This window comes from Pleurodeles waltl, unplaced genomic scaffold, assembly GCF_031143425.1.
Source record: "Pleurodeles waltl isolate 20211129_DDA unplaced genomic scaffold, aPleWal1.hap1.20221129 scaffold_39, whole genome shotgun sequence".
NCBI classification, from domain to species: Eukaryota; Metazoa; Chordata; class Amphibia; order Caudata; family Salamandridae; genus Pleurodeles; species Pleurodeles waltl.
The window spans coordinates 7,041,258-7,065,947 of record NW_027150097.1 but is presented as its reverse complement, the minus strand read 5'-3'; the positions used below and the strand labels follow the sequence as shown (position 1 = coordinate 7,065,947).

Genomic DNA, 24,690 nt, shown 5'->3' with positions numbered 1-24,690 from the left:
GCTACTAATTCTCAATCATCTACTACATGGGGTGTGGACATGCTGAATTTTGAGCCAGTGCACATGGCCGGTGGTGACTGCTACTAATTCTCAATCATCTACTACAGGGGGTGTGGACATGCAGAATTTGGAGCCAGTTCAAGATTCAGATCAGGAGGTGCCTGCCTCCATACCAATCAACTCAGTGCCTCTGAGACAAGGACTTGAACGGTACAGTTTGAGGCCTCGACCGCCATGCTCAACGCGGCTGCAAGGATTCGGGGTGGATTGACTGAATGTGGCATTTCTTGTTGTGTACTATTCTTGTATACTGGATTAGTATAGTATCTTTTTTTTGAGCAGCTGTGTTTGTTTTGTATTGGTTAAGGAGAAATGTTGTGTTCGTCATGGGCACGCCTCTGATGCACACCAAGGGAGGTAGGGAGTGTTAGTCTCCCCCGAGTTTTGGAGTTGGATGGTAGGCGCGGTGACGTGGAACCGGAGAGAATAAAAGGTCAGGGAAGGTGTTCCTCGTGGCCAATGACTCTATATTATTCTCTGTGTATTTATTAAAATTTATCTGCGAAACAGGCACCGTGTGTGCACGATGCAACACCCCCACCCCTCCCATCCCCTGAATACAGAAGTTAAAAACCAGCTGTGATTGGGACGCAGGGGACCCTGGTGCCACTGAACCTTCTGCACTGTGAACCTGCTGAACTATTGACAGCTGCGCTCTTGATATGTAGGGTCGAAACCTTCATCTCTGCCCCTCTATCACGATTTGATGAAGATGCTGTGATTTCCCGCTTTACCGATTTACTGCGATTTAGCCAACTTCAGGAAATTAGTGCAAGCAACGGACAATAGATCTTATCGATAATTTACAGAAACTGTTGACATTGTTTTTGATACGGGTGCATGGGAAAAAAAAGTCCAAAAATGTATCCACCTCGCAAAAGACACTTGTCAGAAGTGGGATTCGAACCCACGTCTCCAAGGGAGACTGCGACTTGAACGCAGCACCTTAGACCACCTGGCCATCCTGACACTCTTGACACCAGACTGATGGCTCAATTTCCAGCTTATAAACCAAAATGAGTGCCATGTACTGAGTGAATGTTGTTTAATGTCCTCTGTATTTTCAATTCCAGACCTTCCTGCTCAGCGAAACAGTGGGATCTGAAGCTGATGAAGGAGAGAGGATGGATCATCCTGACAGTGGATCCGGTGGTGACTGCTACTAATTCTCAATCATCTACTACATGGGGTGTGGACATGCTGAATTTTGAGCCAGTGCACATGGCCGGTGGTGACTGCTACTAATTCTCAATCATCTACTACAGGGGGTGTGGACATGCAGGATTTGAAGCCAGTTCAAGATTCAGATCAGGAGGTGCCTGGCTCCATACCAATCAACTCAATGCCTCTGAGACAAGGACTTGAACGGTACAGTTTGAGTCCTCGACCGCCATGCTCAACGCGGCTGCAAGGATTCGGGGTGGATTGACTGAATGTGGTATTTATTGTTGTGTACTATTCTTGTATACTGGATTAGTATAGTATCTTTTTTTTTAGCAGCTATGTTTGTTTTGTATTGGTTAAGGAGAAATGTTGTGTTCGTCATGGGCACGCCCATGATGCACACCAGGCGAGGTAGGGAGTGTTAGTCTCCCCCGAGTTTTGGAGTTAGATGTCAGGTGCGGTGATGTGGAATCGGAGAGAATAAAAGGTAGGGGAAGGTGTTCCTCGTGGGCAAAGACTCCATATTATTCTTTGTGTATTTATTAAAACTTCTCTGCAAAACAGGCACTGTGTGTGCACGACGCAACTCCCCCACCCCTCCCATCCCCTGAATACAGAAGTTAAAAACCAGCTCTGATTGGGACGCAGGGGACCCTGGTGCCACTGAACCTTCTGCACTGTGAACCTGCTGAACTATTGACAGCTGCGCTTTTGATATGTAGGGTCGAAACCTTTATCTCGGCCCCTCTATCACGATTTGTTGAAGATGCTGTGATTTCCTGCTTTACCGATTTACTGCGATTTAGCCAACTTCAGGCAATTAGTGCAAGCAACGGAAAATAGATCTTATCGATAATTTACAGAAACTGTTGACATTGTTTTTGATACGGAGCTTGGGAAAAAAAAGTCCAAAAATGTATCCACCTCGCAAAATACACTTGTCAGAAGTGGGATTCGAACCCACGCCTCCAAAGGAGACTGCGACCTAAACGCAGCACCTTAGACCACTCGGCCATCCTGACACTCTTGACAGTGTACTGATGGTTCAATTTCCAGCTTATAAACCAAAATGAGTGCCATGTACTGAGTGAATGTTATTTAATGTCCTCTGTATTTTCAATTCCAGACCTTCCTGCTCAGGGAAACAGTGGGATCTGAAGCTGATGAAGGAGAGAGGATGGATCATCCTGACAGAGGACCCTGTGGTGACTGCTACTAATTCTCAATCATCTACTACATGGGGTGTGGACTTGCAGAATTTTGAGCCAGTGCATATGGCCGGTGGTGACTGCTACTAATTCTCAATCATCTACTACAGGGGGTGTGGACATGCAGAATTTGAAGCCAGTTCAAGATTCAGATCAGGAGGTGCCTGGCTCCATACCAATCAACTCAGTGCCTCTGAGACAAGGACTTGAACGGTACAGTTTGAGTCCTCGACCGCCATGCTCAACGCGGCTGCAAGGATTCGGGGTGGATTGACTGAATGTGGTATTTATTGTTGTGTACTATTCTTGTATACTGGATTAGTATAGTATCTTTTTTTTGAGCAGCTATGTTTGTTTTGTATTGGTTAAGGAGAAATGTTGTGTTCGTCATGGGCACGCCCATGATGCACACCAGGCGAGGTAGGGAGTGTTAATCTCCCTTGAGTTTTGGAGTTAGATGTCAGGTGCGGTGATGTGGAATCGGAGAGAATAAAAGGTTGGGGAAGGTGTTCCTCGTGGCCAAAGACTCCATATTATTCTTTGTGTATTTATTAAAACTTTTCTGCAAAACAGGCACTGTGTGTGCACGACGCAACACCCCCACCCCTCCCATCCCCTGAATACAGAAGTTAAAAACCAGCTCTGATTGGGACGCAGGGGACCCTGGTGCCACTGAACCTTCTGCACTGTGAACCTGCTGAACTATTGACAGCTGCGCTTTTGATATGTAGGGTCGAAACCTTTATCTCGGCCCAACTATCACGATTTGTTGAAGATGCTGTGATTTCCTGCTTTACTGATTTACTGCGATTTAGCCAACTTCAGGCAATTAGTGCAAGCAACGGAAAATAGATCTTATCGATAATTTACAGAAACTGTTGACATTGTTTTTGATACGGTGCTTGGGAAAAAAAAGTCCAAAAATGTATCCACCTCGCAAAATACATTTGTCAGAAGTGGGATTTGAATCCACACCTCCAAGGGAGGCTGCGACCTGAACGCAGCACCTTAGACCACTCGGCCATCCTGACACTCTTCACACCTCGCTCATGGCTCAATTTCGAGCGTATAAACCAAAATGAGTGCCATGTACTGAGTGAATGTTGTTTAATGTCCTCTGTATTTTCAATTCCAGACCTTCCTGCTCAGGGAAACAGTGGGATTTGAAGCTGATGAAGGAGAGAGGATGGATCATCCTGACAGTGAATCCGGTGGTGACTGCTACTAATTCTCAATCATCGACTACATGGGGTGTGGACATGCAGAATTTTGAGCCAGTGCACATGGCCGGTGGTGACTGCTACTAATTCTCAATCATCTACTACAGGCGGTGTGGACATGCAGAATTTGGAGCCAGTTCAAGATTCAGATCAGGAGGTGCCTGGCTCCATACCAATCAACTCAGTGCCTCTGAGACAAGGACTTGAACGGTACAGTTTGAGTCCTCGACCGCCATGCTCAACGCGGCTGCAAGGATTCGGGGTGGATTGACTGAATGTGGCATTTCTTGTTGTGTACTATTCTTGTATACTGGATTAGTATAGTATCTTTTTTTTGAGCAGCTATGTTTGTTTTGTATTGGTTAAGGAGAAATGTTGTGTTCGTCATGGGCATGCCTATGATGCACACCAAGGGAGGTAGGGAGTGTTAGTCTCCCCCGAGTTTTGGAGTTGGATGGTAGGCGCGGTGACGTGGAACCGGAGAGAATAAAAGGTCAGGGAAGGTGTTCCTCGTGGCCAATGACTCTATATTATTCTCTATGTATTTATTAAAACGTATTTGCGAAACAGGCACTGTGTGTGCACGATGCAACACACCCCTCCCATGCCCAGAATACAGAAGTTAAAAACCAGCTCTGATTGGGACGCAGGGGACCCTGGTGCCACTGAACCTTCTGCACTGTGAACCTGCTGAACTATTGACAGCTGCGCTTTTTATATGTAGGGTCGAAACCTTTATCTCTGCCCCTCTATCACGATTTGTTGAATGTTGGAAAATGGGTTATTGGTAGGGCAGGTAGGTACCTACACCTAGCAACAAGCCACTAACCTCTACCTAGGTACAGTTAGGTCTCAGTAAATTAATCCCAGCTCAACCCTTGGTAGCTTGGCAACGAGCGTCAAGGCTTAACTTAGGAGACAAAGTGTAAAGCATTCAAATATCACAAAACAGTAATTAAATAAAACACAGGAAACAGTTTAAAAATCCAAAACCAATTTATAAAAATAGCTTATATTTTTATCTTTAAAATGACACAAAAACGATTAAAATCGGTTCAGGGGAACCGGAGATATGAATTTTTAAAGTATTATTATTTTCTAGCGCTTAGAAACAAAAAGCGCCAATCGGGTCATCTGGTTGCACCAGGACCGGGGCAAAGTCAAACTTTCAGGCCGACCGCGATGGAGCCCTGCTCGGCTACAAGTCGCGGGAGGCCTCGGTTAAAAAGTTACCTTCTGACTTAGTCTCTTTTTTGATGTTTTTCTTCCCCGGGACGAACCTGCCAGTTGAATCCGACCTCCTGGAGCCCTTATCCGGATACGCGAAGTCGGTTTCCTGGGTGGTGATTTTTACCTTCGGACTTAGTCGTTTTTTCGAGATGAAAATCCTTCGGCCGGGGTAAACCTGGATCTTGATCCGACGTCCGTGGAGCCCTTCTCGGATTCGATGGCTGGGAGGTCCCGGTCAACTTTTTACGTTCGGACTTAGTCTCTTTTTTGGATGTTTTTCTTTACCGGGACGAACCACGAAGTCAGGCCGCGTCGCGGTTGAGGCAAGCCGGCTAGAATTTCCGCGGCGGGTCGGTCCCTCTCTGGAGCTTTTTTCCAAAAATTCTCAAATCTTTTCCAAACTTCTGGGGCTTCACCCAGATGTTCTTTTAAGGTTCTTTTGGGGTCCACAGCTCACCCCAAGGGTCCAGAAGTTCTGTGATGGTCCTTGGGGGGTGCGGACTTCAACTCCCAGAATGCATCTGGCGCAAACTCCTTTTTGGCCACTGGACAGTGGTCAGCTGTTCGCTTTCTTCAGGAGTTCGTGCAGGGGACTCTGGTTTAGCAATTTTTCACCTGTAGCAAACAGGGAGTCCCTCCTTGAACCAGTTGAAGCCAGGCAAAGTCCTTCTTGTGGTGAAGCCCAAGTGTGCAGCTGGTGCAGTCCTTCTGAGTGCAGGGTCCAGGTGCAGGCCAGGGGTCCAGCAGGGCAGTCCTTCTTCTTCCTTAGTTCCTTTCTTGTTGAATTCTGGAGGGGATCTGAGGTGTGGGGTCAGGTCTGCCAGTTTTATCCTTGCTCCTGGGTGAAAAGCAGGGGGGTCCTGATCCTCCAATCAGGTACAGGGTCGTCCCCCTGTGATGACCACTTCCTGGGAAGTGTGGCAAAAATCCATCCCAAAAGGCAACAGTCTCCAAAAATCCAACATGGCTGAATCTGATTTTTGGAGGTTACATCTGGCTGAGCCCACCCACTGGTGTGGCTAAAAATCATAAACACACCCCTCTCCTGCCCTCTCCTAATCTAATCAAGGGGGCACCTAGTTGTCTGGGGTTGCAGGATGTGGGGGTGTTGCTGGATGCTCCAAATGTCCTTCTCTGCCTTTGAAGACCAGTTTGGCCGCCCTCCCCCTTCCTGCCTCACCATCTGCTGAGGGGAGATTCTCTCCCCCAAGCACATTCCTTTGTGTGAAGTCAGGCCACTTCACACCTCATCAAGGCAGCCTGGCAGAAGCTGCTGCAGGCTGGCCAATCAGAGCACAGCAGCAAAAACAATGCAGAGCTGAAATTGGCAACTTTTTAGGTAAAGTCTAAACTTTTTACCTGAACAAGTTATATTAAATCCAACAACTGGAAGTTGTGGGATTTATTACAACAATCAATTTGATACCAAATTCTTGGTATGTAACATTTAAGGAGACTTTAAAATTTAAAATAAAGTCTGCCCATTCTAGCCTATGAAGGCCATTTACTTCAATGAGGGAAAAACGAATGTGGCTGTTTTTACCTCACCAGGGCTTATAAATCTATTTTTATAAAGTCCCTGCTTATAGTTACATGGCACCCAGCCCTAGGGGCACATAGGGCACACCTTAGGGGTGACTTATATGTAAAAATAAGGTAGTTTAAGACTTTGGAAGTACCTTTAATTCCAAATTCGAATTTGCATATAACTTTAATTTAAAAGCAGCCAGCAAGGCAGGCCTGCCTTTAAAATGACACTGGGCACCTCAGCAGTGCACCTAGGTGTGCACCACCTATGCTGTGGTCCCTAAACCTACATGCCCTACCATATACTAGGGACTTATAGGTAGGTTAACTTAGCCAATTATAATTAGCCTAATTTGCATATCCATTTTACACAGAGCACAGGCCCTGGGACTGGTTAGCAGTACCCAGGGCACCATCAAAGTCAGGAAAACACCAGCAAAAAGAGGAAAATGGGGGCAAAAAGTTATGGGGCCTCTGCAATCAGCCCTGTTTTCTCACACAACCCCCCCCCCCCAGCCCACACGCCCAGGAGACTCAGCCCAACCCTGGGAGAGTCTTCCTGGCTTGTTAGGCGAGGAAGACAGTAAAGAAAACTGTCTGTCCCTTTGCAGGGCCTACTCTGCCTTATATCCTCCTGTCAGGGTCACTCCCTATGGGTAGTGAAGCCATCCCAACAGTAAAAGGACCCAACTCAATCTGAAACTTTCCTCTAGGGGGGTCTTCCTCCTTTCTCTCTGCCAACTTGGGTAGTGAGGTGCCCACCTCCCCTACTCCAAACTTTGCTAGGGCAACACCTAGCTTATCCAAAGAGGTCACCCAACACTTGAGCAACCCCACCATGACCAATAGGGTCAGGGGGCCTACTTTGCTATTGGCCCTGGGGTCTGCCTCCCAGGCCAAGTACAGTGCTGCCAGGAAGGCTAGCACCCAGCAGAGGCTACTGACAGCTGTCAGTACCCAGAACCACACCCTGAGCTCTCCACTGACAGGTGGCTGAGCTGCTTTAGGGGCAACTTTGGGGTCCTGGCACCCCTCTTGCTGTCTAGAGTGGGGGGCTACCACCTCCTGTGGCAGGCACCCTCCTTCCACTCTCCCTTCTGTCAGTGCAGGGGCAACACCCTGCATCTGGACAGCTGCCTGACTACTCAGGACTTCCTTGGGGTCAGGTGAGGCCTCACCAGTGCCAACTCTGGGCTCCCCCCCTACTGGGGCAGAAGGCCTTTGGCTCCCTGGAACTCTCTTTAATAGTGGCCTACCCTTCCTTTTCTTCTTTCCTTTTCTTGGGGACCCCTGTCTCCTAACTGTAGGGACTGACTCCCCAGGACTTTGGGTTGGGGGGGCGCCCTGGGCGACCACCCCATCTGTGACCAGACTCACCTCTGGGAGGTCATTGCCCAGGATACAATCTAGGGGAAGGTCAGCACTGACTACCACCCTAATCCAGTCAAGGATACCCTCCCTCTCTAGGGGCACTATGGCTACAGGTTTGGAGGTGACCTCCCCTGTGGCTATCCTGACTTTCTTTGTCTTTCCTGGGACATACATGTCTGGGGTCACTAACCGGTCACTCACTATAGTGTGACTGGCACAGGTGTCTCTCAGGCCAGTGGTAGGGATCCCATTCACTTGAATGTGGTGGAAGTGCCTACTCCCACCCTCAGGGATCAACAGCTTACCATCTGGTCCTGTCTCCCAGCACAATGCTAGGAGGACTTCATCATCTGAGGAATCCTCCTCTATGGCTACACTGGACAGCCCAGTGCTAACCACCTTCTTTGGACAGGCTGCATCTCCTCTGAAGTGACCTGTCTGCTGACAGTCAAAGCAAGCCCTACTGTCCAAGAGTTTTTTTAACCCTGGGTCTCCCTGTCTCTGCTTGTCAGAGTGGGAGTGGGATTTACTCTCCTCCTTCTTAGGGTTCTGGGGTACAGAGGGAGTCTCTGTGGTGGGCTTACCACCTCCCTCCTTAGGTTTTTGGGGACCTGTCCCCCCCTTCTTGGAGTCTCCCCCCTGGGACTTGACAACCACCCTGGTTCTCAACCACTCATCAGCTGCCTCCCCTAGCTCTCTAGGGTTGGTCTGCTTAGAGTCCACTAGATGCTGGCGTAACCTTTCTTGGGTACAATTGGTCAAGATGTGCTCTCTCATGATCAGATTGTATAACCCCTCATAAGTATCTACTTTGTTACCAATAATCCAGCCCTCTAGTGCCCTTAGTGAAATGTCCACAAAGTCGACCCAAGACTGGGTACTGACCTTCTGGGTGTCCCTGAACTTCATTCTATATTGCTCTGGGGTCAGACCAAACTTCTTGGCTAAGCACCTCTTCATACTAGGGTATGAATCTGCCTCCTCCCCCCTTAAGGTCAGAAGCCTATCCCTCCCTGAGTTGGGGACCAACTCCCACAAAAGGGAACCCCAGTATTGAGGCCTAACCCTTCTCATTTGGAGTGCCCTCTCAAAGGCCCCCAGCCACTTATCTATGTCATCCCCCTCTACATAAGCAGGAACTACCCCCTTGGGTAATCTGGGGCAAACTCCCCCACCCATGGACACCTCAGCTTCTTTATCGCTGCTTCCATCTCTTTTCTCTTTGTATGCCAACTTTTTCTTTTCTAGGGCCAGCTTCTCTGCTTCCAAAGCTATGTATGCTAGCTGGGCCTCCAGCTCTCTTTCTCTGATGGATGGGTTCTCTCCTCCTGAAAGGACCCCCTTCCCACCACTAGCTTTGGATCTGCCCCTAGTGACTGTGTTTACTGAGGACCGTTCTTCCTCATCCTCATTTGGGCTCAGATGCCTTCCCTCCCCTGAGTGGTTAGAGCTTGCATCCTCCCTTCTTTCTCCCTCCTCTGGAGCTTCTTCTGACTCTACCTCTTGGGCCTCAGCCCATGCTGTCAGGGATGTGATCAGGATTTGCTTCCTGAGATCAGTGGTTGCAGGCAACCCTCTTTCAATACACAACCCCCTAAGCTGGACTACTGTCAGTGTGGGTAGGCTAGCCAGATCAAGCTCCATGGTTCCCTAGTTTTGTGTCAACAAAAACTTTTTGCAAAAATTGGAAACAAGAATTTAGAAAAATTACAAAAATTCAATAATTGAAATTAATCCAAATTAAAAATTAAAAACAATTTTTGCACTAGGACAATTTAAAGGATTTTTAATTTGTTTTACCTAAAACTGTAACGTGATATTGAACACAAGTACAGGATCCCGTCGCTGCTTCCAATTATGTTGGAAAATGGGTTATTGGTAGGGCAGGTAGGTACCTACACCTAGCAACAAGCCACTAACCTCCACCTAGGTACAGTTAGGTCTCAGTAAATTAATCCCAGTTCAACCCTTGGTAGCTTGGCAACGAGCGTCAAGGCTTAACTTAGGAGACAAAGTGTAAAGCATTCAAATATCACAAAACAGTAATTAAATAAAACACAGGAAACAGTTTAAAAATCCAAAACCAATTTATAAAAATAGCTTATATTTTTATCTTTAAAATGACACAAAAACGATTAAAATCGGTTCAGGGGAACCGGAGATATGAATTTTTAAAGTATTATTATTTTCTAGCGCTTAGAAACAAAAAGCGCCAATCGGGTCATCTGGTTGCACCAGGACCGGGGCAAAGTCAAACTTTGAGGCCGACCGCGATGGAGCCCTGCTCGGCTACAAGTCGCGGGAGGACTCGGTTAAAAAGTTACCTTCTGACTTAGTCTCTTTTTTTGATGTTTTTCTTCCCCGGGACGAACCTGCCAGTTGAATCCGACCTCCTGGAGCCCTTGTCCGGATACGCGAAGTCGGTTTCCTCGGTGGTGATTTTTACCTTCGGACTTAGTCGTTTTTTCGAGATGAAAATCCTTCGACCGGGGTAAACCTGGATCTTGATCCGACGTCCGTGGAGCCCTTCTCGGATTCAATGGCTGGGAGGTCCCGGTCAACTTTTTACGTTCTGACTTAGTCTCTTTTTTGGATGTTTTTCTTTACCGGGACGAACCACGAAGTCAGGCCGGGTCGCGGTTGAGGCAAGCCGGCTAGAATTTCCGCGGCGGGTCGGTCCCTCTCTGGAGCTTTTTTCCAAAAATTCTCAAATCTTTTCCAAACTTCTGGGGCTTCACCCAGATGTTCTTTTAAGGTTCTTTTGGGGTCCACAGCTCACCCCAAGGGTCCAGAAGTTCTGTGATGGTCCTTGGGGGGTGCGGACTTCAACTCCCAGAATGCACCTGGCGCAAACTCCTTTTTGGCCACTGGACAGTGGTCAGCTGGTCGCTTTCTTCAGGAGTTGGTGCAGGGGACTCTGGTTTAGCAATTTTTCACCTGTAGCAAACAGGGAGTCCCTCCTTAAACCAGTTGAAGCCAGGCAAAGTCCTTCTTGTGGTGAAGCCCAAGTGTGCAGCTGGTGCAGTCCTTCTGAGTGCAGGGTCCAGGTGCAGGCCAGGGGTCCAGCAGGGCAGTCCTTCTTCTTCTTTAGTTCCTTTCTTGTTGAATTCTGGAGGGGATCTGAGGTGTGGGGTCAGGTCTGCCAGTTTTATCCTTGCTCCTGGGTGAAAAGCAGGGGGGTCCTGATCCTCCAATCAGGTACAGGGTCGTCCCCCTGTGATGACCACTTCCTGGGAAGTGTGGCAAAAATCCATCCCAAAAGGCAACAGTCTCCAAAAATCCAACATGGCTGAATCTGATTTTTGGAGGTTACATCTGGCTGAGCCCACCCACTGGTGTGGCTAAAAATCATAAACACACCCCTCTCCTGCCCTCTCCTAATCTAATCAAGGGGGCACCTAGTTGTCTGGGGTTGCAGGATGTGGGGCTGTTGCTGGATGCTCCAAATGTCCTTCTCTGCCTTTGAAGACCAGTTTGGCCGCCCTCCCCCTTCCTGCCTCACCATCTGCTGAGGGGAGATTCTCTCCCCCAAGCACATTCCTTTGTGTGAAGTCAGGCCACTTCACACCTCATCAAGGCAGCCTGGCAGAAGCTGCTGCAGGCTGGCCAATCAGAGCACAGCAGCAAAAACAATGCAGAGCTGAAATTGGCAACTTTTTAGGTAAAGTCTAAACTTTTTACCTGAACAAGTTATATTAAATCCAACAACTGGAAGTTGTGGGATTTATTACAACAATCAATTTGATACCAAATTCTTGGTATGTAACATTTAAGGAGACTTTAAAATTTAAAATAAAGTCTGCCCATTCTAGCCTATGAAGGCCATTTACTTCAATGAGGGAAAAAAGAATTTGGCTGTTTTTACCTCACCAGGGCTTATAAATCTATTTTTATAAAGTCCCTGCTTATAGTTACATGGCACCCAGCCCTAGGGGCACATAGGGCACACCTTAGGGGTGACTTATATTTAAAAATAAGGTAGTTTAAGACTTTGGAAGTACCTTTAATTCCAAAGTCGAATTTGCATATAACTTTAATTTAAAAGCAGCCAGCAAGGCAGGCCTGCCTTTAAAATGACACTGGGCACCTCAGCAGTGCACCTAGGTGTGCACCACCTATGCTGTGGTCCCTAAACCTACATGCCCTACCATATACTAGGGACTTATAGGTAGGTTAACTTAGCCAATTATAATTAGCCTAATTTGCATATCCATTTTACACAGAGCACAGGCCCTTGGACTGGTTAGCAGTACCCAGGGCACCATCAAAGTCAGGAAAACACCAGCAAAAAGAGGAAAATGGGGGCAGAAAGTTATGGGGCCTCTGCAATCAGCCCTGTTTTTTCACATTGAAGATGCTGTGATTTCCTGCTTTACCGATTTACTGCGATTTAGCCAACTTCAGGCAATTAGTGCAAGCAACAGACAATAGATCTTATCGATAATTTACAGAAACTGTTGACATTGTTTTTGATACGGGTGCTTGGAAAAAAAAAGTCAAAAAATGTATCCACCTCGCAAAAGACACTTGTCAGAAGTGGGATTCGAACCCACGCCTCCAAAGGAGACTTTGACCTGAACGCAGCGCCTTAGACCACTCGGCCATCCTGACACTCTTGACAGTGCTCTGATGGCTCAATTTCCAGCTTATAAACCAAAATGAGTGCCATGTACTGAGTGAATGTTGTTTAATGTCCTCTGTATTTTCAATTCCAGACCTTCCTGCTCAGGGAAACAGTGGGATCTGAAGCTGATGAAGGAGAGAGGATGGATCATCCTGACAGTGGATCCGGTGGTGACTGCTACTAATTCTCAATCATCTACTACATGGGGTGTGGACATGCTGAATTTTGAGCCAGTCCACATGGCCGGTGGTGACTGCTACTAATTCTCAATCATCTACTACAGGGGGTGTGGACATGCAGAATTTGGAGCCAGTTCAAGATTCAGATCAGGAGGTGCCTGGCTCCATACCAATCAACTCAGTGCCTCTGAGACAAGGACTTGAACGGTACAGTTTGAGTCCTCGACCGCCATGCTCAACACGGCTGCAAGGATTCGGGGTGGATTGACTGAATTTGGCATTTCTTGTTGTGTACTATTCTTGTATACTGGATTAATATAGTATCTTTTTTTTTAGCAGCTATGTTTGTTTTGTATTGGTTAAGGAGAAATGTTGTGTTCGTCATGGGCACGCCTATGATGCACACCAAGGGAGGTAGGGAGTGTTAGTCTCCCCCGAGTTTTGGAGTTGGATGGTAGGCGCGGTGACGTGGAACCGGAGAGAATAAAAGGCCAGGGAAGGTGTTCCTCGGGGTCAATGACTCTATATTATTCTCTGTGTATTTATTAAAACTTATCTGCGAAACAGGCACCATGTGTGCACGATGCAACACACCCCTCCCATGCCCTGAATACAGAAGTTAAAAACCAGCTGTGATTGGGACGCAGGGGACCCTGGTGCCACTGAACCTTCTGCACTGTGAACCTGCTGAACTATTGACAGCTGCGCTCTTGATATGTAGGGTCAAAACCTTTATCTCTGCCCCTCTATCACGATTTGTTGAAGATGCTGTGATTTCCCGCTTTACCGATTTACTGGGATTTAGCCAACTTCAGGAAATTAGTGCAAGCAACGGACAATAGATCTTATCGATAATTTACAGAAACTGTTGACATTGTTTTTGATACAGGTGCTTGGAAAAAAAAAGTCAAAAAATGTATCCACCTCGCAAAAGACACTTGTCAGAAGTGGGATTCGAACCCACACCTCCAAAGGAGACTGCGACCTGAACGCAGCGCCTTAGACCACTCGGCCATCCTGACACTCTTGACACTGCACTAATGGCTCAATTTCCAGCTTATAAACCAAAATGAGTGCCATGTACTGAGTGAATTTTGTTTAATGTCCTCTGTATTTTCAATTCCAGACCTTCCTGCTCAGGGAAACAGTGGGATCTGAAGCTGATGAAGGAGAGAGGATGGATCATGCTGACAGTGGACCCTGTGGTGACTGCTACTAATTCTCAATCATCTACTACATGGGGTGTGGACTTGCAGAATTTTGAGCCAGTGCATATGGCCGGTGGTGACTGCTACTAATTCTCAATCATCTACTACAGGGGGTGTGGACATGCAGAATTTGGAGCCAGTTCAAGATTCAGATCAGGAGGTGCCTGGCTCCATACCAATCAACTCAGTGCCTCTGAGACAAGGACTTGAACGGTACAGTTTGAGTCCTCGACCGCCATGCTCAACGCGGCTGCAAGGATTCGGGGTGGATTGACTGAATGTGGCATTTATTGTTGTGTACTATTCTTGTATACTGTATTAGTATAGTATCTTTTTTTTGAGCAGCTATGTTTGTTTTGTATTGGTTAAGGAGAAATGTTGTGTTTGTCATGGGCACGCCCATGATGCACACCAAGGGAGGTAGGGAGTGTTAGTCTCCCCCGAGTTTTGGAGTTGGATGTTAGGTGCGGTGATGTGGAATCGGAGAGATAAAAGGTAGGGGAAGGTGTTCCTCGTGGCCAAAGACTCCATATTATTCTTTGTGTATGTATTAAAACTTCTCTGCGAAACAGGCACTGTGTGTGCACGACGCAACACCCCCACCCCTACCATCCCTTGAATACAGAAGTTAAAAACCAGCTCTGATTGGGACGCAGGGGACCCTGGTGCCACTGAACCTTCTGCACTGTGAACCTGCTGAACTATTGACAGCTGCGCTTTTGATATGTAGGGTCGAAACCTTTATCTCGGCCCCTCTATTACGATTTGTTGAAGATGCTGTAATTTCCTGCTTTACCGATTTACTGCGATTTAGCCAACTTCAGGCAATTAGTGCAAGCAACGGAAAATAGATCTTATCGATAATTTACGGAAACTGTTGACATTGTTTTTGATACGGTGCTTGGGAAAAAAAAGTCCAAAAATGTATCCACCTCGCAAAATACACTTGTCAGAAGTGGGATTTGAATCCACATCTCCAAGGGAGGCTGCGACTTCAACGCAGCGCCTTAGACCACTCGGCCATCCTGACACTCTTCACACCTCGCTCATGGCTCAATTTCGGGCGTATAAACCAAAATGAGTGCCATGTACTGAGTGAATGTTGTTTAATGTCCTCTGTATTTTCAATTCCAGACCTTCCTGCTCAGGGAAACAGTGGGATCTGAAGCTGATGAAGGAGAGAGGATGGATCATCCTGACAGTGAATCCGGTGGTGACTGCTACTAATTCTCAATCATCGACTACATGGGGTGTGGACATGCAGAAGTTTGAGCCAGTGCACATGGCCGGTGGTGACTGCTACTAATTCTCAATCATCTACTACGAGGGGAGTGGACATGCAGAATTTGGAGCCAGTTCAAGATTCAGATCAGGAGGTGCCTGGCTCCATACCAATCAACTCAGTGCCTCTGAGACAAGGACTTGAACGGTACAGTTTGAGTCCTCGACCTCCATGCTCAACGCGGCTGCAAGGATTCGGGGTGGATTGACTGAATGTGGCATTTCTTGTTGTGTGTTATTCTTGTATACTGGATTAGTATAGTATCTTTTTTTTGAGCAGCTATGTTTGTTTTGTATTGGTTAAGGAGAAATGTTGTGTTCGTCATGGGCACGCCTATGATGCACACCAAGGGAGGTAGGGAGTGTTAGTCTCCCCCGAGTTTTGGAGTTGGATGGTAGGCTCGGTGACGTGGAACCGGAGAGAATAAAAGGGCAGGGAAGGTGTTTCTCGTGGCCAATGACTCTATATTATTCTTTGTGTATTTATTAAAACTTATCTGCGAAACAGGCACCGTGTGTGCACAATGCAACACAGCCCTCCCATGCCCTGAATACAGAAGTTAAAAACCAGCTGTGATTGGGACGCAGGGGACCCTGGTGCCACTGAACCTTCTGCACTGTGAACCTGCTGAACTATTGACAGCTGCGCTCTTGATATGTAGGGTCGAAACCTTTATCTCTGCCCCTCTATCACGATTTGTTGAAGATGCTGTGATTTCCCGCTTTACCGATTTACTGCGATTTAGCCAACTTCAGGAAATTAGTGCAAGCAACGGACAATAGATCTTATCGATAATTTACAGAAACTGTTGACATTGTTTTTGATACGGGTGCTTGGAAAAAAAAAGTCCAAAAATGTATCCACCTCGCGAAAGATACTTGTCAGAAGTGGGATTCGAACCCACGCCTCCAAAGGAGACTGCGACCTGAACGCAGCGCCTTAGACCACTCGGCCATCCTGACACGCTTGACACTGCACTGATGGCTCAATTTCCAGCTTATAAACCAAAATGAGTGCCATGTACCGAGTGAATGTTGTTTAATGTCCTCTGTATTTTCAATTCCAGACCTTCCTGCTCAGGGAAACAGTGGGATCTGAAGCTGATGAAGGAGAGAGGATGGATCATCCTGACAGTGGATCCGGTGGTCACTGCTACTAATTCTCAATCATCTACTACATGGGGTGTGGACATGCTGAATTTTGAGCCAGTGCCCATGGCCGGTGGTGACTGCTACTAATTCTCAATCATCTACTACAGGGGGTGTGGACATGCAGAATTTGGAGCCAGTTCAAGATTCAGATCAGGAGGTGCCTGGCTCCATACCAATCAACTCAGTGCCTCTGAGACAAGGACTTGAACGGTACAGTTTGAGTCCTCGACCGCCATGCTCAACGCGGCTGCAAGGATTCGGGGTGGATTGACTGAATGTGGCATTTCTTGTTGTGTACTATTCTTGTATACTGGTTTAGTATAGTATCTTTTTTTTTGAGCAGCTATGTTTGTTTTGTATTGGTTAAGGAGAAATGTTGTGTTCGTCATGGGCACGCCTATGATGCACACCAAGGGAGGTAGGGAGTGTTAGTCTCCCCCGAGTTTTGGAGTTGGATGGTAGGTGCGGTGACGTGGAACCGGAGAGAATAAAAGGTCAGGGAAGGTGTTCCTCGTGGCCAATGACTCTATATTATTCTCTGTGTATTTATTAAAACTTATCTGTGAAACAGGCACTGTGTGTGCACAATGCAACACACCCCTCCCATGCCCTGAATACAGAAGTTAAAAACCAGCTGTGATTGGGATGCAGGGGACCCTGGTGCCACTGAACCTTCTGCACTGTGAACCTGCTGAACTATTGACAGCTGTGCTTTTGATATGTAGGGTCGAAACCTTTATGTCGGCCCCTCTATCACGATTTGTTGAAGATGCTGTGATTTCCTGCTTTACCGATTTACTGCGATTTAGCCAACTTCAGGCAATTAGTGCAAGCAACGGACAATAGATCCTATCGATAATTTACAGAAACTGTTTACATTGTTTTTGATAAGGGTGCTTGGAAAAAAAAAGTCAAAAAATGTATCCACCTCGCAAAAGACACTTGTCAGAAGTGGGGTTTGAACCCACGTCTCTAAGGGAGACTGTGACCTGAATGCAGCACCTTAGACCACCCGGCCATCCTGACACTCTTGACACCAGACTGATGGCTCAATTTCCAGCTTATAAACCAAAATGAGTGCCATGTACTGAGTGAATGTTTTTTAATGTCCTCTGTATTTTCAATTCCAGACCTTCCTGCTCAGGGAAACAGTGGGATCTGAAGCTGATGAAGGAGAGAGGATGGATCATCCTGACAGTGGACCCTGTGGTGACTGCTACTAATTCTCAATCATCTACTACATGGGGTGTGGACTTGCAGAATTTTGAGCCAGTGCATATGGCCGGTGGTGACTGCTACTAATTCTCAATCATCTACTACAGGGGGTGTGGACATGCAGAATTTGGAGCCAGTTCAAGATTCAGATCAGGAGTTGCCTGGCTCCATACCAATCAACTCAGTGCCTCTGAGACAAGGACTTGAACGGTACAGTTTGAGTCCTCGACCGCCATGCTCAACGCGGCTGCAAGGATTCGGGGTGGATTGACTGAATGTGGTATTTATTGTTGTGTACTATTCTTGTATACTGGATTAGTATAGTATCTTTTTTTTGAGCAGCTATGTTTGTTTTGTATTGGTTAAGGAGAAATATTGTGTTTGTCATGGGCACCCCATGATGCACACCAAGGGAGGAAGGGAGTGTTAGTCTCCCCCGAGTTTTGGAGTTGGATGGTAGGTGCGGTGATGTGGAATCGGAGAGAATAAAAGGTAGGGGAAGGTGTTCCTCGTGGCCAAAGACTCCATATTATTCTTTGTGTATTTATTAAAACTTCTCTGCAAAACAGGCACTGTGTGTGCACGACGCAACACCCCCACCCCTCCCATCCCCTGAATACAGAAGTTAAAAACCAGCTGTGATTGGGACGCAGGGGACCCTGGTGCCACTGAAACTTCTGCACTGTGAACCTGCTGAACTATTGACAGCTGCGCTTTTGATATGTAGGGTCGAAACCTTTATCTCGGCCCCTCTATCACGATTTGTTGAAGATGCTGTGATTTCCTGCTTTACCGATTTACTGCGATTTAGCCAACTTCAGGCAATTAGTGCAAGCAATGGAAAATAGATCTTATCGATAATTTACAGAAACTGTTGACATTGTTTTTGATACGGTGCTTGGGAATAAAAGGTCCAAAAATGAATCCACCTCGCAAAATACACTTGTCAGAAGTGGGATTTGAACCCACGTCTCCAAGGGAGACTGCAACCTGAACACAGCGCCTTAGACCACTCTGCCATCCTGACAGTCTTCACACCTTACTCTTGGCTCAATTTCGAGCATATAAACCAAAATGAGTGCCATGTACTGAGTGAATGTTGTTTAATGTCCTCTGTATTTTCAATTCCAGACCTTCCTGCTCAGGGAAACAATGGGATCTGAAGCTGATGAAGGAGATTGGATGGATCATCCTGACAGTGAATCCGGTGGTGACTGCTACTAATTCTCAATCATCGACTACATGGGGTGTGGACATGCTGAATTTTGAGCCAGTGCACATGGCCGGTGGTGACTGCTACTAATTCTCAATCATCTACTACAGGGGGTGTGGACATGCAGAATTTGGAGCCAGTTCAAGATTCAGATCAGGAGGTGCCTGGCTCCATACCAATCAACTCAGTGCCTCTGAGACAAGGACTTGAACGGTACAGTTTGAGTCCTCGACCTCCATGCTCAACGCGGCTGCAAGGATTCGGGGTGGATTGACTGAATGTGGCATTTCTTGTTGTGTGTTATTCTTGTATACTGGATTAGTATAGTATCTTTTTTTTGAGCAGCTATGTTTGTTTTGTATTGGTTAAGGAGAAATGTTGTGTTCGTCATGGGCACGCCTATGATGCACACCAAGGGAGGTAGGGAGTGTTAGTCTCCCCCGAGTTTTGGAGTTGGATGGTAGGCGCGGTGACGTGGAACCGGAGACAATAAAAGGTCAGGGAAGGTGTTCCTCGTGGCCAATGACTCTATATTATTCTCTGTGTATTTATTAAAACTTATCTGCGAAACAGGCACCGTGTGTGCACGATGCAACACACCCCTCCCATGCCCTGAATACAGAAGTTAAAAACCAGCTGTGATTGGGACGCAGGGGACCCTGGTGCCACTGAACCTTCTGCACTGTGAACCTGCTGAACTATTGACAGCTGCGCTCTTGATATGTAGGGTCGAAACCTTTATCTCTGCCCCTCTATCACGATTTGTTGAAGATGCTGTGATTTCCCGCTTTAGCGATTTACTGCGATTTAGCCAACTTCAGGAAATTAGTGCAAGCAACGGACAATAGATCTTATCGATAATTTACAGAAACTGTTGACATTGTTTTTGATACGGGTGCTTGAAAAAAAAAAGTCCAAAAACGTATCTACCTCGCAAAAGACACTTGTCAGAAGTGGGATTCGAACCCACGCCTCCAAAGCAGACTGCGATCTGAACGCAGCGCCTTAGACCACTCGGCCATCCTGACACTCTTGACACTGCACTGATGGCTCAATTTCCAGCTTATAAACCAAAATGAGTGCCATGTACTGAGTGAATGTTGTTTAATGTCCTCTGTATTTTCAATTCCAGACCTTCCTGCTCAGGGAAACAGTGGGATCTGAAGCTGATGAAGGAGAGAGGATGGATCATCCTGACAGTGAATCCGGTGGTGACTGCTACTAATTCTCAATCATCGACTACTTGGGGTGTGGACATGCAGAAGTTTGAGCCAGTGCACATGGCCGGTGGTGACTGCTACTAATTCTCAATCATCTACTACAAGGGGTGTGGACATGCAGAATTTGGAGCCAGTTCAAGATTCAGATCAGGAGGTGCCTGGCTCCATACCAATCAACTCAGTGCCTCTGAGACAAGGACTTGAACGGTACAGTTTGAGTCCTTGACTGCCATGCTCAACGCGGCTGCAAGGATTCGGGGTGGATTGACTGAATGTGGCATTTCTTGTTGTGTACTATTCTTGTATACTGGATTAGTATAGTATCTTTTTTTGGGGCAGCTATGTTTGTTTTGTATTAGTTAAGGAGAAATTTTGTGTTCGTCATGGGCACGACTATGATGCACAACAAGGGAGGTAGGGAGTGTTAGTCTCCCGCGAGTTTTGGAGTTGGATGGTAGGCGCGGTGCGTGGAACTGGAGAGAATAAAAGGCCAGGGAAGGTGTTCCTCGTGGCCAATGACTCTATATTATTCTCTGTGTATTTATTAAAACTTATCTGCGAAACAGGCACTGTGTGTGCACGATGCAACACACCCCTCCCATGCCCTGAATACAGAAGTTAAAAACCAGCTGTGATTGGGACGCAGGGGACCCTGGTGCCACTGAACCTTCTGCACTGTGAACCTGCTGAACTATTAACAGCTGTGCTTTTGATATGGTGGGTCGAAACCTTTATCTCGGCCCCTCTATCACGATTTGTTGAAGATGTTGTGATTTCCTGCTTTAGCGATTTACTGCGATTTAGCCAACTTTAGGCAATTAGTGCAAGCAACGGACAATAGATCTTATCGATAATTTACAGAAACTGTTGACATTGTTTTTGATACGGGTGCTTGGAAAAAAAAAGTCAAAAAATGTATCCACCTCACAAAAGACACTTGTCAGAAGTGGGATTCAAACCCACGCCTCCAAAGGAGACTGCGACCTGAACGCAGCACCTTAGACCACTCGGCCAACCTGACACTTGTGACACTGCACTGATGGCTCAATTTCCAGCTTATAAACCAAAATGAGTGCCATGTACTGAGTGAATGTTGTTTAATGTCCTCTGTATTTTCAATTCCAGACCTTCCTGCTCAGGGAAACAGTGGGATCTGAAGCTGATGAAGGAGAGAGGATGGATCATCCTGACAGTGGATCCGGTGGTGACTGCTACTAATTCTCAATCATCTACTACATGGGGTGTGGACATGCAGAATTTTGAGCCAGTGCACATGGCCGGTGGTCACTGCTACTAATTCTCAATCATCTACTACAGTGGGTGTGGACATGCAGAATTTGGAGCCAGTTCAAGATTCAGATCAGGAGGTGCCTGGCTCCATACCAATCAACTCAGTGCCTCTGAGACAAGGACTTGAACGGTACAGTTTGAGTACTCGACCGCCATGCTCAACGCGGCTGCAAGGATTCGGGGTGGATTGACTGAATGTGGCATTTCTTGTTGTGTACTATTCTTGTATACTGGTTTAGTATAGTATCTTTTTTTTGAGCAGCTATGTTTGTTTTGTATTGGTTAAGGAGAAATGTTGTGTTCGTCATGGGCACGCCTATAATGCACACCAAGGGAGGATGGGAGTGTTAGTCTCCCCCGAGTTTTGGAGTTGGATGGTAGGGGCGGTGACGTGGAACCGGAGAGAATAAAAGGTCAGGGAAGGTGTTCCTCGTGGCCAATGACTCTATATTATTCTCTGTGTATTTATTAAAACTTATTTGCGAAACAGGCACTGTGTGTGCACGATGCAACACACCCCTCCCATGCCCAGAATACAGAAGTTAAAAACCAGCTGTGATTGGGACGCAGGGGACCCTGGTGCCACTGAACCTTCTGCACTGTGAACCTGCTGAACTATGGACAGCTGTGCTTTTGATATGTAGGGTCGAAACCTTTATCTTGGCCCCTCTATCACGATTTGTTGAAGATGCTGTGATTTCATGCTTTACCGATTTACTGCGATTTAGCCAACTTCAGGCAAATAGTGCAAGCAACGGACAATAGATCTTATCAATAATTTACAGAAACTGTTGACATTGTTTTTGATAAGGGTGCTTGGAAAAAAAAGTCCAAAAATGTATCCACCTCACAAAGACACTTGTCAGAAGAGGGGTTTGAATCCACGTCTCCAAGGGAGACTGTGACCTGAATGCAGCACCTTAGACCACCCGGCCATCCTGACACTCTTGACACCAGACTGATGGCTCAATTTCCAGCTTATAAACCAAAATGAGTGCCATGTACTGAGTGAATGTTATTTAATGTCCTCTGTATTTTCAATTCCAGACCTTCCTGCTCAGGGAAACAGTGGGATCTGAAGCTGATGAAGGAGAGAGGATGGATCATCCTGACAGTGGACCCTGTGGTGACTGCCACTAATTCTCAATCATCTACTACATGGGGTGTGGACTTGCAGAATTTTGAGCCAGTGCATATGGCCGGTGGTGACTGTTACTAATTCTCAATCATCTACTACAGGGGGTGTGGACATGCAGAATTTGGAGCCAGTTCAAGATTCAGATCAGGAGGTGCCTGGCTCCATACCAATCAACTCAGTGCCTCTGAGACAAGGAATTGAACGGTACAGTTTGAGTCCTCGACCGCCATGCTCAACGCGGCTGCAAGGATTCGGGGTGGATTGACTGAATGTGGTATTTATTGTTGTGTACTATTCTTGTATACTGGATTAGTATAGTATCTTTTTTTTGAGCAGCTATGTTTGTTTTGTATTGGTTAAGGAGAAATGTTGTGTTCGTCATGGGCACGCCCATGATGCACACCAAGGGAGGTAGGGAGTGTTAGTCTCCCCAGAGTTTTGGAGTTGGATGGTAGGTGCGGTGATGTGGAATCGGAGAGAATAAAAGGTAGGGGAAGGTGTTCCTCGTGGCTAAAGACTCCATATTATTCTTTGTGTATTTATTAAAACTTCTCTGCAAAACAGGCACTGTGTGTGCACGACGCAACACCCCCACCCCTCCCATCCCCTGAATACAGAAGTTAAAAACCAGCTGTGATTGGGACGCAGGGGACCCTGGTGTCACTGAACCTTCTGCACTGTGAACCTGCTGAACTGTTGACAGCTGCGCTTTTGATATGTAGGGTCGAAACCTTTATCTCGGCCCCTCTATCACGATTTGTTGAAGATGCTGTGATTTCCTGCTTTACCGATTTACTGCGATTTAGCCAACTTCAGGCAATTAGTGCAAGCAACGGAAAATAGATCTTATCGATAATTTACAGAAACTGTTCACATTGTTTTTGATACGGTGCTTGGGAAAAAAAAGTCCAAAAATGTATCCACCTCGCAAAATACACTTGTCAGAAGTGGGATTTGAACCCACACCTCCAAGGGAGGCCGCGACCTGAATGCAGCGCCTTAGACCACTCGGCCATCCTGACACTCTTCACACCTCCCTCATGGCTCAATTTCGAGCGTATAAACCAAAATGAGTGCCATGTACTGAGTGAATGTTGTTTAATGTCCTCTGTATTTTCAATTCCAGACCTTCCTGCTCAGGGAAACAGTGGGATCTGAAGCTGATGAAGGAGAGAGGATGGATCATCCTGACAGTGAATCCGGTGGTGACTGCTACTAATTCTCAATCATCGACTACATGGGGTGTGGACATGCAGAAGTTTGAGCCAGTGCACATGGCCGGTGGTGACTGCTACTAATTCTCAATCATCTACTACAAGGGGTGTGGACATGAAGAATTTGGAGCCAGTTCAAGATTCAGATCAGGAGGTGCCTGGCTCCATACCAATCAACTCAGTGCCTCTGAGACAAGGACTTGAACGGTACAGTTTGAGTCCTCGACCGCCATGCTCAACGCGGTTGCAAGGATTCGGGGTGGATTGACTGAATGTGGCATTTCTTGTTGTGTACTATTCTTGTATACTGGATTAGTATAGTATCTTTTTTTTGAGCAGCTATGTTTGTTTTGTATTGGTTAAGGAGAAATGTTTGTGTTCGTCATGGGCACGCCTATGATGCACACCAAGGGAGGTAGGGAGTGTTAGTCTCCCCTGAGTTTTGGAGTTGGATGGTAGGCGTGGTGACGTGGAACCGGAGAGAATAAAAGGTCAGGGAAGGTGTTCCTCGTGGCCAATGACTCTATATTATTCTCTGTGTATTTATTAAAACTTATCTGCGAAACAGGCACTGTGTGTGCACGATGCAACACACCCCTCCCATGCCCTGAATACAGAAGTTAAAAACCAGCTGTGATTGGGACGCAGGGGACCCTGGTGCCACTGAACCTTCTGCACTGTGAACCTGCTGAACTATTAACAGCTGTGCTTTTGATATGGTGGGTCGAAACCTTTATCTCGGCCCCTCTATCACGATTTGTTGAAGATGTTGTGATTTCCTGCTTTAGCGATTTACTGCGATTTAGCCAACTTTAGGCAATTAGTGCAAGCAACGGACAATAGATCTTATCGATAATTTACAGAAACTGTTGACATTGTTTTTGATACGGGTGCTTGGAAAAAAAAAGTCAAAAAATGTATCCACCTCACAAAAGACACTTGTCAGAAGTGGGATTCAAACCCACGCCTCCAAAGGAGACTGCGACCTGAACGCAGCACCTTAGACCACTCGGCCAACCTGACACTTGTGACACTGCACTGATGGCTCAATTTCCAGCTTATAAACCAAAATGAGTGCCATGTACTGAGTGAATGTTGTTTAATGTCCTCTGTATTTTCAATTCCAGACCTTCCTGCTCAGGGAAACAGTGGGATCTGAAGCTGATGAAGGAGAGA

General features: G+C 46.7%; 4 non-coding genes across 4 annotated transcripts; all 4 read right to left on the bottom strand.

Annotated features, from left to right (window-relative positions):
* Positions 1 to 2,163: 2,163 nt before the first annotated feature.
* Positions 2,164 to 2,246, bottom strand: TRNAL-UAG (transfer RNA leucine (anticodon UAG)). Its single transcript has one exon. It is a non-coding gene; the product is annotated as a tRNA-Leu (tRNA).
* An 11,276-nt stretch (positions 2,247 to 13,522) lies between these two features.
* TRNAL-CAG (transfer RNA leucine (anticodon CAG)) lies at positions 13,523 to 13,605 on the bottom strand. The gene has a single exon. It is a non-coding gene; the product is annotated as a tRNA-Leu (tRNA).
* A 2,347-nt stretch (positions 13,606 to 15,952) lies between these two features.
* Positions 15,953 to 16,035, bottom strand: TRNAL-CAG (transfer RNA leucine (anticodon CAG)). The gene has a single exon. It is a non-coding gene; the product is annotated as a tRNA-Leu (tRNA).
* Positions 16,036 to 19,597: 3,562 nt separating this feature from the next.
* TRNAL-CAG (transfer RNA leucine (anticodon CAG)) lies at positions 19,598 to 19,680 on the bottom strand. Its single transcript has one exon. It is a non-coding gene; the product is annotated as a tRNA-Leu (tRNA).
* Positions 19,681 to 24,690: the final 5,010 nt, after the last annotated feature.